The 15826-nt window shown below is 41.6% G+C and overlaps 1 pseudogene; it reads left to right on the top strand.

Moving 5' to 3' along the window:
• The first annotated feature begins 10612 nt into the window (after positions 1 to 10612).
• LOC122550443 (ribose-5-phosphate isomerase pseudogene) lies at positions 10613 to 11437 on the top strand (annotated as a pseudogene).
• Positions 11438 to 15826: the final 4389 nt, after the last annotated feature.

Raw genomic sequence — 15826 nt, 5'->3', positions numbered from 1 at the left:
CACCTTGTCAAAGGCCTTCTTGAAGTCCAGGTAGACAAGCCATGCAGACATGGGGAGAATGTGCAAACTCCGCACAGACAGTCGTCCAAGGGTGGAATCATATCTGGGTCCCTGACACTGTGAGGCAGCAGTGCTAACCATTCGTCAACAAGCCACCCAAACTTATGTCTATTGACATAATAAATTCAGTCATTATTGTCAAGAAGGTGTAGAAGTGTACTGTACCTTTAAGAGAGTGAAGGACTTGGCAAACACACTGAGTGCTGGAGAATTTACAAAATATAATTTAGTTCAGAACAGATAGCTGAGTTGCTATGACACCAGGACAAATTCAACTTTGACCAATCAGTTTAAATTATACCCCGAAAATGCCAAATTCTAATCAAGTTTGAATTTAGTATATTGACAATCTTAAAAGCCACTGACACAATCCAATGCTTTGGGGGAGTAAAAGACCAGGGAAAATTGAACCGTTGAGAGGAGAACTGTCAAGCAACCAACATGTAAAAACTGCCTGAAAAAAATAGCTCTCTTAAAGGTATCTTTATCAATCAGCAACCTGGGAAACAGAATCCCCAAGAAGAAGAAAAGAAGACCGGAATACAGAGAAGAACCGAAAGTTGTCTGGTCTTGAGATAAGAAGTTTTGTTTTGTAAATCTTTTGTTAATCTGAGGTTTTATCGGGCTAGTATTATAGAAGGGAAGGTAAAAGATAGGTTAGAGTAAGGAGTTGTAAATAGTTGTTAATTAATTATTCTCTGTTATACTTTAAGAAATAAAGTTATTAATTTTTACTTTAAATAGTTCATGACTTATCGAAATTTAATAAATTACTGCACGGGATAAATCTTTTCTATGTAGCTGGTTCAAATCAGCAGTGGGGTTTGCATCATGCTGTAACAATTTGGGATCTCGTCATTGGGATTTGAACTGGTTTAGACAGATTTGAATAGATTTGGGGTTACGAAAATTCCCAGCAGATTTAAATACTTGCAGGTTAGTGTCCCAGATCATTAAATAAAACATAGGTGAGACAATTTGTTTAAATTCAGTGACTTGTAGTTGATTAAATTAAAAGTCAGAGAAATGGCTCTTAAAATTGCTGAAGAAGTTCTAGGATTTGAAGATGATTCTCAAATTTGCCAAGAAAGTTTATAAGGAAAGAAAAAGGTCATATTTATAGAATTAGCAAACAAGTTAGATTTGGGTTTAACCAAGGACAAATGTAAAGCTGAAATTGTAAGGGAATTACTCAATTTAGGTGTGTCAGAGAAATGGATAAGTGCAATAGAGGTAGAAAAACTGAAATTACCATTGAAGAAAATGGAGTTAGAAGATAAACAAAGGGAGAAAGAAAGGGAAAGAGAGAGAGAAGAGAGAGAGAGAGATGGTTCTTCACTGAGCAAAGAGAGAGAGAAGAAAGGGAGAGAGAAAGCAAGAGAGAATTGGAACTTGAAAAGTTGTGACTTAGTCAGCAAAGTCAAGTTAACAGGATGGACATTAAAAGAGGAGGTAGTGATATATACTTCAAATCTCTGCCACATTTTGATGAGAGAGATGTTGAAGCCTCCTTCATTTCATTTGAAAAAATGGCTAGGCAGATGGAATTGTCTGAAGATTTATGGGTAATGCTAGTTCAGACTAAATTGCTAGGCAGAGCTGGTGAGGTATTTGTCACGCTGTCAGATGAGGTGTCAAGTGATTATGAAGAGGTTAAACAAGTTATTTTAAGTACTTATGAATTGGTACCAGAAGCATATAGACAGTGGTTTAGAAAAACAAAGAAGGAACCAGGTCAGACTTATGTTGAGTTTGAAAGAATTGAACATAGTCATTTTGATCGATGGATGCCTGTTTTGAAAATGGATAAGACATTTGATGCTCTAAGAGAGATTATTCCACTGGAGGAGTTTAAAAACTCACTTCCAGAGATGGTAAGAATTCACGTGGAGAAACAGAAAGTTCAGGAAGTGAGAAGGGCAGCAGAATTAGGAGATGAGTACATGTTGGTGCATAAGACAAGCTCCTGGCGAGAATTTTATCCTGTGAGGGATAGAAGTTGGGAGACAGGGAAATCCTACACTACAAAACCAAGAATCGAGAGCATCGGTTTGAATTTACCGTATATTAAAGAAGCCCAAGAGGGTGGATAGAAGGTGAAAGGCTGAAAATGTGTTGCTGGAACAGCGCAGCAGGTCAGACAGCATCCAGGGAACAGGAGAATCGACGTTTTGGCATAAGCCCTTCTTCAGGAATGCCTCAGGTGTTTTCACTGTAATGGAGTGGGACACAGAAAATTACAGTGCCGGTGGTTTCAGAAGGGCACTGGGAAAAGGTGTTTTCACTGCCAGAAAGTGGGACATATAAAGTCACATTGCTGGTCGTTAAAGAAAGGCATTGTGGGAAAAGATGTGGGAAAAGAAGCTAAGCCAGTGGCATTAGTGAAGGTAATAAAGGAGAGCCCAAGAAGAGCTAAGGAGCTGCAGGAGAGTGCACAGCTGAGGCAGGGGCTGGGTATGGAATTGGTACCTGATCTCTACAAAGAACTCGCCTCTATAGGTAAAGTTTACTCAGAAAGAACAGGGGGAGAAGGACAAGAAGTTATAATTTTGAGAGATACAGGATCTAACCAGCCACTGATAGTAAGGGCTAAGCAAACACAAACTCTTTCTGATCTGTTACCCAAGAGTATGGTAATTTGTGGGATAGCTGGACAAAAATTAGCATTTCCCTATGTAAGATCAGGTTGGAGTGCCAACTCAAGACGTGAGAAATTACAGTGGGAGTTACTGAAAGAGTGTCAGTTCCAGAAATTCAGTTTGTTCTTGGGAATGATTTGGCAGTATCGCAGGTGGGAGTGACACCCCTGGTTTTTGAGAAGCCCAAGGAAGATGACGAAACTGAGGATTTAAAGCAGAAATATCATGGTATTTTCCCAGACTGTATGGTAACCAGATTCCATGATCATAATTCACAGCACGAAGCGAGAAGTAAAGAGGAAAATGAATGAATTGAGGTTCAGTTAGTGGATACCCTGTTTAATGTAACGATGCAGGAAAAACCTGAACAGGCAGAGGATCAGGCAAAAGTGTTTAGTTCTGAAAGGCTCAGGGACTTGCAACAGCAAGACATAATGATAAAAGATATATATGTGGATGCCTACTCTGAAAAGGAGGCAGATAATATTCTGGAGGGTTATTATCTGAAAGATAGAATCCTCAGGCAGAAATAGAGACCATGGCAGGTTAGTGCAGAGGAGAAATGGGCTGAAGTGCACAGGTTGTGTTGCCGGCAGCATACAGACAGGAGGTGTTACGGGTAGCACATGAACTACCTGTAGGAGGTCACTGAGGAGTATGAAAGACTGAACAAAACATCTTTATTGGCCTGGAATGCACAAGGATGTGGGTAATTTTTATCGTATGTGTCATACATGCCAAATGGTAGGTAGGCTACAGGCGGTAATAAAACCAGCACCTTTGTTACCAATTCCCGCAATGAAGAATCTTTCACGCGAGTTATAACTGATTGTGTAGGTCCCCTCCTGAGAACTAAAAGTGGGAACCAGTACTTGTTAACCATAATGGATGTGTCTACCAGATTTCTGGAGGCAATTCCATTACAGAGTATCAAGGCAAAAAAGGTGGTAGAGGAGTTAGTAGCTTTCTTCACATGGTATGGGCTACCCAGAGAGATTCAGTCGGTCCAAAGGTCAAATTTTACTGCTAGGTTGTTTAAGGAGGTTATGGAGAGCTTAGGAATACAGCACTTTAAATCCAATGCATATCATCCTGAATCCTAGGGAGCTTGAGAAAGGTAGCATCAGACCTTGAAGACCACGTTGAGAGCATACTGTCAGGATTACCCAAATGATTGGGATAAAGGTATCCCATTTGTATTGTTTGCCAAAAGAGATGCCAAACATGAATCTACTCAGTTAACTCCCTTTGAGTTAAAATTCAGTCATGAAGTGAGAAATCAATTAAACAAAAATTGACAGGACCAAAGTCAGAGATCTCACAGTTAGACTATGTATCAGAGATGAGGGAGAGACTAAATCGAGTAGATGAGTTAGCTATACAGCACCTACAGAGTGGACAGTGTAGAATGAAGGAGATAAAAGCTCTAAGACTCTGACATTTTCCCAAGGGAATAACATGTTAGCACTGTTACCAGAGACAGGAGATTGTTTCAAAGCCAAGTTTAGTGGTTCCTATCAAACTGAGAAAAAGTTGAGTCAGATGAACTATTTAGTAAAAATGCCAGATAGGAGAAAAAGGTATTGGGTATGTCATGTGAACATGTTAAAACCGTATGATACTAGAGAGAAAGAACTGGAGACACAGGTGTTAGTTACTGGCCCCAGAGTGAGAAATCAAATCCAGATGACGTAGATTTTGAGTTCCCTCAAAATAGATTAAAAATGAAGAAGTCCTTGAGGAGTGGGATATGTTAGCAAGCTACCTGTCTCAGGAGCATAGAACACAATTAAAAGATTGTTACTGCAGTATAAGGACATTTGTCAGAATCAGATGGGGATGACTAATGCTATTGTACATGAAGTAGACGTAAGGAATACTGCTCCGATAAGACAATACCCCTAGCAGCTTAATCCTCTCAAAGCCAGACAGGTCCAGATTGAGGTGGAGGCCATGCTCGACGAGTACATCATTGAACCAAGCCAGAGTGAGTGGAGTTCGTTGATCGTCTTAGTTCCCAAACTGGATTGGACTCAAAGTTCTGCGTGGATTATCGGAAGGTCAAAGCCGTTACAAAATCACAGTCATATCCAATTCCTAGATTGGAGGACTGTATCAAAAAAGTCGGACAAGCCAGTTACATCTCCAAGTTGGACTTAATGCTTGGTTACTGGCAGATACCTTTATCAGAGACAGTGAAAGAAATGTCTGCATTTGTAACTCCAAATGGATAATATCAGTTTAAAGTGATGCCATTTGGAATGAAGAACAAACCTGCCCCATTCCAAAGACTCATGAACAGAGTTGTGGCTAGGTTAACAAACTGTGCAGTCTATTTGGACTTGTGATCTTTAGTAAGTACTGGAAAGATCACACGGTACAGTTGGCAGAGCTCTTTGAATGATTACGAGAAGCAAAATTGGTGATAAAATTAAATAAAACTAAATTCATGAAAGCAGAGATGATATTCTTGAGACATAATATCGGTCACGGACAGTTGACCCCATGGAATGCAAAGATGAAGGCTATTGAGGAATTTCAATGACCAACCTTGAAGAAAGAGATGCTTTGATTCTTTGTCTCAGCAGATTCTATTGGAGGGTGGTTCCAAATGTCAGCAGTGTAGTGGCACCGTTAGCCCACTTGCTGAAGATGAACACAGAACAATGCCAGGAGGCGTTCGACCATTTGAAATCCATATTAACCACCAAACCAGTTTTAGCTACACCAAACTTTGCAAAATCTTTTAAAGTCACCATCGAAGTTAGTGATATAGGAGCTGGAGCTGTACTCCTACAGGAAGATGAGGATGGGATTGAACTGCCAGTTGGTTACTTTTTGAAGAAGATCAATATTCACCAGAGGAAATACTCTACAATCGAAAAAGAACCAATGAGTTTGGTCCTGGCCTTACAACATTTTAATGTGTATGTCACGAACAATGTAGCTACCAGTACTTCCAATTATAGAAATGCTCTGTCCTTTGCATATCTTTTGGAAGTAGCTAATGGTTTTACAAAAATATATTTTCATGACATTGCTGGGCACTCACTTTGTCTGTGAAGCTTTTTTGTTCCACAGCGTTGATACTGACTCTTAGTCTCTGATAATTTGTTTATGTTTTGTGCTGGCTTGCCAGGTATCTGTTCAGTGTGCATGTACTTGTGAAGTTAATGGGTTCTATTAGTCTTCTGTAGTAAGGCTGTTCATTGTGCAGGATTTCACTATCACTGTCCCAACACAAGTTAGATAAGTTTTTTCTAATGTTAACTCTTCCTTGGACTGTGAAAACTCTCATAGGTACTGATAAATAATGTTTACAATTCCATATGTTATGAATGCTGATTGCATAGCTCAATCTTCACAGGCTTCAACTAATCTGTTGAATTTATTAAAGAGAATCAAAAATAGAAGTTGCCGGAAAAGCTCAGCAGGTCCGGCAACAGTCCCACAGTTCTGAGGAAGGGTCACCAGACCTGAAACATTAACTCTTGTATTTCTTCACAGATGCTGCCAGACCTGCTGAGCTTTGCCAGTAGCTTCTGTTTTTGTTTCTGATTTACAGTATCTGCAGTTCTTTCGGTTTTCATTAAAGGGAAACAGATTCGCCTGGAAAATAAGTTCTTCTGTTAAATGTGGTCGATACAAAATTGTGTTTGTTTTTAACTTAAAGTAATTGTCAAAAACATTTGTAACATCATTGCAAGTATCCGTATGTATTGTATTTTGGTAATTTAGGATATCAGCTCTAACACCTATTGAATCTGAAAGCATATGAATTTGTTCTGCTTCCACATTCTGTTTTATAACAATTCCAAATCTTTGAAACTGTGTTTTCCATGAGATCCAATCTTGTCTTTTGTTCAAACTGTCTCTGATTTTGAATCTACTAGGAAGCATAATGTCTTTTTCCATTTCTTCTTTAATGCACTGATCAATCTTACTGCAGGCAAGTATTTTAAATATATATAATTTCATGCTTGTTTTAAATTTGGTGTTCTACAAACTTGTCATTTCACATTCAGGAACATAGTTTTGTTATAAAATCTGTGAAGTTTGCTAGTGTCTTTTTAACTTTTTCTTTTAATTATGCATCACTATTGAATTGAATCAAATTTTTCTCATAAAGGTTTAAATAATTTATTCAAGTGAATTGTTCATGTGAAATGAGCATCACTGGCTTTCAGTATTTAATGGCTATCAATAATTCCCTTGAAAAAGATGGTGGTGAGCTACCTTTTTGAACTGTGCAAGAACACCCAGAATGCTGTTGGGAAAAGATTTTCTGGATTTTGATGCAATGCAGTGAAGGAATGATGATATAGTTTTGAGGCGGGATGGTTTGTGGCCTGGAGGGGAACTTGCAGATAATGTGTTTTCATGCATTTTCTGCCCTTGTCTTTCTAGGTAACAAAGGGTGTGGGTTTAGAACGTGCTATTGGAGGATGCTTGGTGAGTTACTGCAGTGCATCATGTTGGTGGTGTACATTGCTGAGTGGATGTTGAATGTAAATGAGTGCATGTTGAATGTGGTGGATGAAGTGGGTTGCTTTGCTTTGGATGTCGCCAAGCTATGAGTGTCAATGGAGCTGTACTCATCCAGGAAATGAAGCGTATTCCATCACACTCTTGACTTGGTGGATTACACCTCTTCCCACCCTACCTCTTGCAAAAATGCCATCCTGTATTCCCAATTCCTCCGCCTCCGCCGTATCTGCTCCCAGGAGGAGCAGTTCCACCATAGAACACACCAGATGGCCTCCTTCTTTAGAGACCGCAATTTCCCTTCCCACGTGGTTAAAGATGCCCTCCAACGCATCTCGTCCACATCCCGCACCTCCGCCCTCAGACCCAACCCCTCCAACCGCAACAAGGACAGAACGTCCCTGGTGCTCACCTTCCACCCTACCAACCTTTGCATAAACCAAATCATCCGCCGACATTTCCGCCACCTCCAAACAGACCCCACCACCAGGGATATATTTCCCTCCCCACCCCTCTCCGCCTTCTGCAAAGACCGTTCCCTCCGTGACTACCTGGTCAGGTCCACGCCCCCCTACGACCCACCCTCCTATCCTGGCACTTTCCCTGCCACCGCAGGAACTGTAAAACCTGTGCCCACACCTCCTCCCTCACCTCCATCCAAGGCCCTAAAGGAGCCTTCCACATTCATCAAAGTTTTACCTGCACATCCACTAATATCATTTATTGTATCCGTTGCTCCCGATGCGGTCTCCTCTACATTGGGGAGACTGGGCGCCTCCTAGCAGAGCGCTTTAGGGAACATCTCCGAGACACCCGTACCAATCAACCAAATCGCCCCGTGGCTCAACATTTCAACTCCCCCTCCCACTCTGCCGAGGATATGGAGGTGCTGGACCTCCTCCACCGCCTCTCCCTCACCACCAGACGCATGGAAGAAGAACGCCTCATCTTCCGCCTCGGAACACTTCAACCCCAGGGCATCAATGTGGATTTCAACTGCTTCCTCATTTCCCCTTCCCCCACCTCATCCTAGTTTCTAACCTCCAGCAACACGATCCCCTGACTTGTCCGGACTTGTCCGACCTGCCCAGCTCCTTTTCCATCTATCCACTCCACCCTCTCCTCCCTGACCTATCACCTTCATCTCCTTCCCCACTGACCTATTGTACTCTATGCTACTCTATCCCCACCCCCACCCTCCTCTAGCTTATCTCTCCACGCTTCAGGCTCTCTGCCTTTATTCCTGATGAAGGGCTTTTGCCCGAAACGTCGATTTTGCCTGTCCTCGGATGCTGCCTGAATTGCTGTGCTCTTCCAGTACCACTGATCCAGAATCTGGTTTCCAGCATCTGCAGTCATTGTTTTTACCTTGTTCAAAGGGGCCAAATGCTGGGAAGGCAAGAGGTGGATTACTTACCACAGCATACTTTTAGGCTTTATGATATAGAATATAGGTGTTAAATAGGAGAAAGGGATAATCCAGGTAGCTATAGACTGGTGAGTCTCATATCGGTGGTTGGAAAGCTATTGGAGAAAATTCTTAGGGATAGGATTTATGTGCATTTTGAGAAACATGGCATAACAGTCAGCATGGCATTTTGCAGGGTAGGTCATGTCTTACTAACTTGATTGAATTTTTCAAGGAGGTGACCGAGGTGATTGATGAGAGTAGAGCAGTGGATGTTGTCTACATGGATTTTAGTAAGGTTTTCAACAAGGTCCATCATGGTAAGCTCATCTAGAAGATTAAGATGGATGGAATCAACAGTGACTTGGCCTTGTGGTATCAGAATTGGATTGCCCATAGAAAGCCGAGGGTAGTGGTGAAATGATGTTTCTCAGCCTGGAGGTTGTAACTAGTGATGTTCTGCACGGATCCATACTGGGACCTCTGCTGTTTGTGATATACATAAATGACCTGGATAAATATGTAGATATTGAGGAAGCTTGCAGATAATACAAAGATCATAGAGTTGTGGATAGTGTGGAAGGTTGTCAAAGAATACAGCAGGATATAGATCTGTTGCAGATAGGGGTGGAAAAAAAGCAGATGGAGTTTCATCCAGATAAGTTTGAGGTGCTGCACTTTGGGAGATCAATTGTTAAGAAAAATTATATAGTTAATGGCAGGACCCTGAACAACATTGATGTACAGAGGAATCTTGGGGTTCAAGTTCATAGCTCTCTGAAAGTGGCTACACAGGTAGAGGGTGATAAAGAATGTGTTTGGCATGCTTGCCTTTATTGGTTGGGGAATTGAGAACTAAAGTCAGGGTGTCATGTTGCAACTTTATACAACTTTGGTTGGGCCACACTTCGAGTAGTGCATTCAATTCTGCTTGTCACATGCAGGAAGTAATGTGGAGGCTTTGGAGAGGGTGCAGAAGAGGTTTACCAAGATACTGCCTGAATTAGAGGGTATGAGATATAAGGAGAGGCTTGAAAAACCCGAGTTGTTTTCTCTGGAGCAGTGGAGTCTGAGAGGAGATTTGATAGAAGTTTATAAAATTATGAGATACATGTATAGGGTTGATGGTCAGAGTATTTTTTTTCCCAGATTTGACATGTCTAAAACTAGAAGCATGAATTTAAGGTGAGGGGGGGAAAGTGCAAAGGAGATGTGAAAGGCAAATTGTTTGCACATAGAGTGGTAGAAGTCTGGCAGGGGTGGTAGTGGGGGCAGATATGATAGCAGTGTTTCAGAGACTTTTAGATAAATACATGAACATGCAAGGAATGGAGGGATATGGACCAAGGGCAGACAGAAAGAATTAGTTTAATTGGGTGTCATGTTTGGCACAGCATCATAGGCCGAAGGGCCCATTCCGGTCCTGTACAGTTCCGTGTTCAGAGTGTGTCAGCAACAATCAGCCTGCAAAAAGTGTGATAATTAGTAGATAATTAGGTAGGTGGGTGGCTGTCAGGAGAGGTAGGAAGGTAGTGCAGGAGTCTCTTGTGGCCATTCCTCTCTCCAACAGACATACCATTTTGGGTATCATTGAGGGGATAGTCTCTGAGAGAAACATAAAAGTGACAGCGAGATCTTGGGCACCAGAAATGAATCTTCAGTTAAGCAGGGTTTGTCAAGGTTCTAAAGTGTAATGTTATAGGGAAATCTCCAGTCAGGGGCAGAGACAGATTCTGCAGCCATGAGTGAGAATTCAAGATGATCTGTCACCTCTCAGGTTCCAGGCTCAAGGATATCTCAAAGCAATTGCACCATCTCGTCATAGTGGGGAGTCAGAAGTCAGAAATTATCGTGCACACTGCTCAGAACAACACAGTTTGGAAAAGGCTTTGCTGAGTGAATATGGGAAGTTGGGATGGAGGTTAAAAAGCAGAACTTCAACTTCAAAGTAATCTCTGGATTACTCCAAGTGCCACATGTTAGTGAGAGTAGGCTGTGTAAGGTGGGGAAGGGAGGGGCAATGTGGCTGAGGCTTCCTGGACTCCACTCCTTGGAGCTGCGCTTTGGACTCAGAGCGGCTCGCCGGCGCCGGCAACAACAGCAGCTCTTCTTATTGAAGAGGAAGTTCAGCAAAGGCATGGAGGGAGAGGCAAAAAGGAAAGCTGGTTACATGGCTATGGATAATCACGTGCAACACAACCAAGCACTGGGGATTGGAAGTGGATCCACGATCGTGTATGCTGTGGACAGAATAGCTAAACGGGTTCAAGATGAAAATCTGAAAATAGTCTGTGTACCTACCTCATTCCAGGCTCGTCAGCTAATCCTACAGCATCAGTTGACTCTCAGTGACCTGGACAGACACCCGGAGCTCGATGTTGCTATTGATGGTGCAGATGAAGTGGATTGTGACCTGAACTTAATCAAAGGTGGAGGAGGATGCTTGACTCAGGAGAAGATTGTTGCTGGCTGTGCCAAGAGGTTCATTGTGGTTGCAGATTACAGGAAGGATTCCAAAAGCCTTGGTGAAAAATGGAAAAAAGGCATTCCGATTGAAGTCATCCCAATGGCTTATGTGCCAGTAACCAAGGCAATTGCTGCTAAATTTGGTGGGGAAGCAGAATTGCGAATGGCTGTCAGTAAAGCTGGACCAGTGGTGACAGATAATGGGAATTTCATTCTGGATTGGAAGTTTAATAATATCTCTGACTGGAGAAAGGTGAATGTTGGCATTAAAATGATTCCAGGAGTGGTCGAGATGGGCTTATTCATCGGCATGGCAGAAAGGGTGTACTTTGGCTTGGAAGATGGATCTGTCTGTTTCCGAGACAGAGACTCTCAATGATGAGGAATGAGGGGAACTGGGGCTTCCTGTACTTGCGAAGATCACCTTGCCTTAAATCAATTGTTCTGCCAAATACCTTATTAATACTTTTTTAAACAGAAAAATATTGTTCTATTATTTGTTTCTATATTGAAGAAAATGGGCTTGGGTCAAGTCTTTGCTCTGGTAATGAATAATATCTACCTTTATATTTGAAGGATGAGGAATTGGTTATGGTTCAGGCATTATACCAATTCCTGGCAGCTCTCCTTGAAGTGACCAGGCAGTTAACTTCTTGACTGTGAAATCCAGAGTCCAAATAGGTTTTCCCCTTGCTTTTGACTATATCATTATGGAATAATTGGTTCAGATATTAACTGTACGTGAAGTACAGTGAACTGTGTATGGGTCTGTGCACCTCTAGCAACCTGTTTCAAGCTCTACTCACAGATCAAGGTTACTGAGTGGGCCAGGAAGGTGATCATGTGTTGGTGGTGGGGAGATGCAGTAGTAATATGGGACTAGACTCTTTAACTTTTGTTGTGGTCCTCCATTCTCCGTGATCTCCCTGACTATCCGGGCAACTCTGTACGTCATCACCTCTATACAAGAGTCTGAAGAATGGGAAGTTAACCTATTTTCTTTATGTAAGAGAGGGATTCGGATAATGGGGCGACAACCTTAGTTCCTCCTAGTCCCATTAAGTTATTTGGTATCCTTCCACTGAATGTGGGCATTATTGGCATGGCCAGTATCTATGACCCATCTCTCATGGCCCTTGAGAAGATGGTGGTTAGCTGCTGCATTGGACTATAACAGTGCATGTGAAGTATGTACACCCACAGTACTGTTAGAAAATGTGCACTCCAATCCAATAAAAGCCCAGGTGCACACTTGCATGTTTGGCATCAGCATTTGCTGGTCCTTTGACTGGTTTGATACTTTCAGACATTGGGAATTTCTACTATTATCCCTGAGCCGAATCAAGTTGTTTGGTCATGTGACTGCCTTAAAGCGCCAATCACCTTAGTGCTCTATGTGAAAAATTGTGTTGCAACACTTGGCCTAGAACAACTTTATGATTGGTGTGTTCTCTGAGGTTTCACATTTTATCAAGTAATTTTACCAAGTTTACCCATACAGACACTGGGAGAATGTGTAAACTCCACACAGACAGTCACCCGAGGTGGGAATTGAAACTAGATTCCTGGTGCTGTGAGGCAGCAGTGCAAACCACTGAGCTACTATGCCACCCATTTAGATATTATAGGAAGAGTAGGAAGCGAGGCAAGAGAGGAAGTGACATGGCATTTTTGATTAAGGAAAAAATTACTGTGGTACTTAGAGAGATATTTCTGAGGGATCTTCCAATGAAGCTATGTGGGTGGAGCTCTTAAATAAGAAGGAGATGATCACCTTGATGAGATTGGTCTATAGGCCCCCAATAATCAGCAGGAAACTGAGGAACAAATGTGTAGAGCGATCTCACATATGTGTAAAAATAATATAGTTGTAATGGTAGGGGATTTTAATTCCCCAAACTGCCATAGTGTTAAGAGCTTGGATGGTGAACATAGAACATAGAACATAGAACATAGAAGAATACAGCGCAGTACAGGCCCTTTGGCCCTCGATGTTGCGCCGATCCAAGCCCACCTAACCTACACTAGCCCACTATCCTCCATATGCCTATCCAATGCCCGCTTAAATGCCCATAAAGAGGGAGAGTCCACCACTGCTACTGGCAGGGCATTCCATGAACTCACGACTCGCTAAGTAAAGAACTTACCCCTAACATCTGTCCTATACCTACCACCCCTTAATTTAAAGCTATGCCCCCTCATAATAGCTGACTCCATACGTGAGGAACTTGTTAAATGTGTTCAAGAAAGTTTTCTTTATCAAGATGAAGACGTCATACTAGGCAAGGAGTAAACCTGACCTCTTGAGAAATAAGGCAGATTGGAGTGTTATTGGGGAAGCTCTTTGGGACTAATAATCATAATTCTATTAGTTTTAAAATAGTTATGGAAAAGGATAGGCCTTATATAAAAATTAAATTTCTTAATTGGGTTAAGGCAAATTTTGAAGGCACGACACAAATAGTCTTTCGCAGGTAAAAGAATGGCTGGTAAGTGGGAGGCTTTCAAAAGTGAGATAATAAGAGTTCAGAGGCGTTACCTTATATGTCTGACTTAGAGGAAAGGGTAAGGCTAGTAAGAGTCAGGAACAATGGATAAAAATATTGAGACTCTGGCCAAAAATAGGAAGGAGGTATGTTAGGTATAAACAACTGAGATCAAATTATTCTCTTGCAGTGTATAAGGGGAGTAAGGACATTCTTAAGTGGGAAATCAGGAGGGCAAAAAATGGAGTTCAAGATGGTCTTGGCAGATTAGATTAAGGAGAATCCAAAAGAGCAAAGAGCAACTGGGAAGAGAATAGAGCCACTTTAAATCAATGAGGTCATCAATGTGTGGAACTACAAGAGATGGGAGAAATACAAAATAAATATTTCACATCAGTTTTTAATGTGGAGAAAGATAGGGAGGCTAGGCAACTCAGGGAAATCAGTATTGATATCTTGAAAACAGACAACATCACAGAAGAGGAGGTACTGGAGATCTTAAAAAAGATAAAGGTGGATAAATCTCTGGGACTTGATCAAGTGTATCCCAGGACATTGTGGAAAGTTGGGGAAGAAACTGTGTGGCCCCTAGCAGATATATTTGCATCAGCTATAGCCACACTTGAGAGGCTGAAGGACTGGAGGGTGGCTAATGGTGTGTCTTTATTTTTAAAAGGCTCTAAGGAGAAGCCTGGGAACTATTAATCAGTGAGTCTGATGTCAGTGATGGGTAAGTTGTTGGAGGGGATTCCAAGAGTTAGGATTTACGTGCATTTGGAGAGACAAGGACTGATTTGGAATTGTCAGTGAGGCTTTGTTGATGGGAAATTGTGTCTCATGAACTTGATTGAGTTGTTTTGAGTATGTAATCAAAACGATTGATGAGGGCAGAGTGGCAGACGTTGTCTACATGGACTTTAATACTGCCTTTGACAAGGTTCCACATGGTAGACTGATTAGTAAAGTTAGATCACATAGTATTCAGGGAGAGTTTGTCAAGTGGATATAAAATTGGCTTTATAGTAGGAGACAGAGGGTGGTGGTGGAGGGTTGCTTCTCTGGTGGCCTGTGACCAGCAATATTCTGCAGGGATCGGTGCTGGGTCCACTGAGGTTTGTCATTCATATAAGAGATATGGATGAGAACTTAGGAGGCATGGTTACTAAGTTTAAAGATGGCACAAAAATTGGTGGTATATTTGACAGTGAAGAAGGTTATCTAAAATTTCAAATGGAGCTTGCTCAGTTGGGCCAATGGGTTGATGAATGGCAGATGGAGTTTAGTTTGGATAAATGTGAGGTGCTGCATTTTGGTAAAATGAACAAGGGCAGAATTTATACAGTTAATGGTAGGTCCCTGGATAGTTTCTCTTGCTGTTCACTCCACATATAAATCATCCACTATATGAAAAAGCTGCCCAGTAGGTTCCTTTTCAAACTTTCTCCTCTCATCTTAAATATTATTGAATAGAGAGATGTAAGGATTCAGTACAAAGTTCTTTGAAAATTGCATTATTAAGAAGACATGAAGCACATTTGCCTTCAATGCTCAACCATTATGTATACGAGTTGAGACGTCATGTTGAGGTTGTACAAGGCATTGGTGAGGCAACTTTTGAAGCACTGTGCACAGTTCTGGTTACTCTAATACAGAAAGAATATTATGAAATTGGAGATGGTTCAGAAAATATTTACCAGGATGTTGCTGGAACTAGAGGGTTTGAGTTATAAGGAGGCTGAACAGGTGGGATGTTTTTCACAGAAGCATAAGAGATTGAAGGGTGACCTTATAGATGTTTATAAAATCATAGGGGCATAGCAAAGGTCTTTTCCCTAGGATGGTTGACTTCAAATCAAGGGGAGACATTTTTAAGATGAGAGGAGAAAGTTTGAAAAGGGACCTACTGGGCAGCTTTTTCATATAGTGGGTGATTTATATGTGGAGTGAACAGCAAGAGGAAATGGTAAATTCAGGTACAGTTACAACTTTTAAAAGACATTTGGACAGATACACGAATATGAAATGTTTGGAGGGATGTGGGGACACAAGTGGGACTACTTTAGTTTGGGAGAAATGATTGGCGTGGATGACTTACACTGCAGAGTCTGTTTCCATACTGCATGACTCTAAGACTCTATGACTATGATCCACCCTTGTGACCACAGTACTTGTATGGCTAGTCTAGTGTCACTTCTGTTCAATGAAAACTCCCAGATGTTGATAATGGAAGTTCAGTGATGATCATTCCAATCAACATCAAGGAGTGATAGTTAAATGCTCTT

The sequence above is a fragment of the Chiloscyllium plagiosum genome, unplaced genomic scaffold (assembly GCF_037043375.1).
Source record: "Chiloscyllium plagiosum isolate Xiang-an unplaced genomic scaffold, Cpla_swu_hap1 HiC_scaffold_6, whole genome shotgun sequence".
Classification (NCBI taxonomy): domain Eukaryota; kingdom Metazoa; phylum Chordata; class Chondrichthyes; order Orectolobiformes; family Hemiscylliidae; genus Chiloscyllium; species Chiloscyllium plagiosum.
Note: the sequence above shows the minus strand (reverse complement) of the source record. Positions and strands in the feature narration are given on the sequence as shown.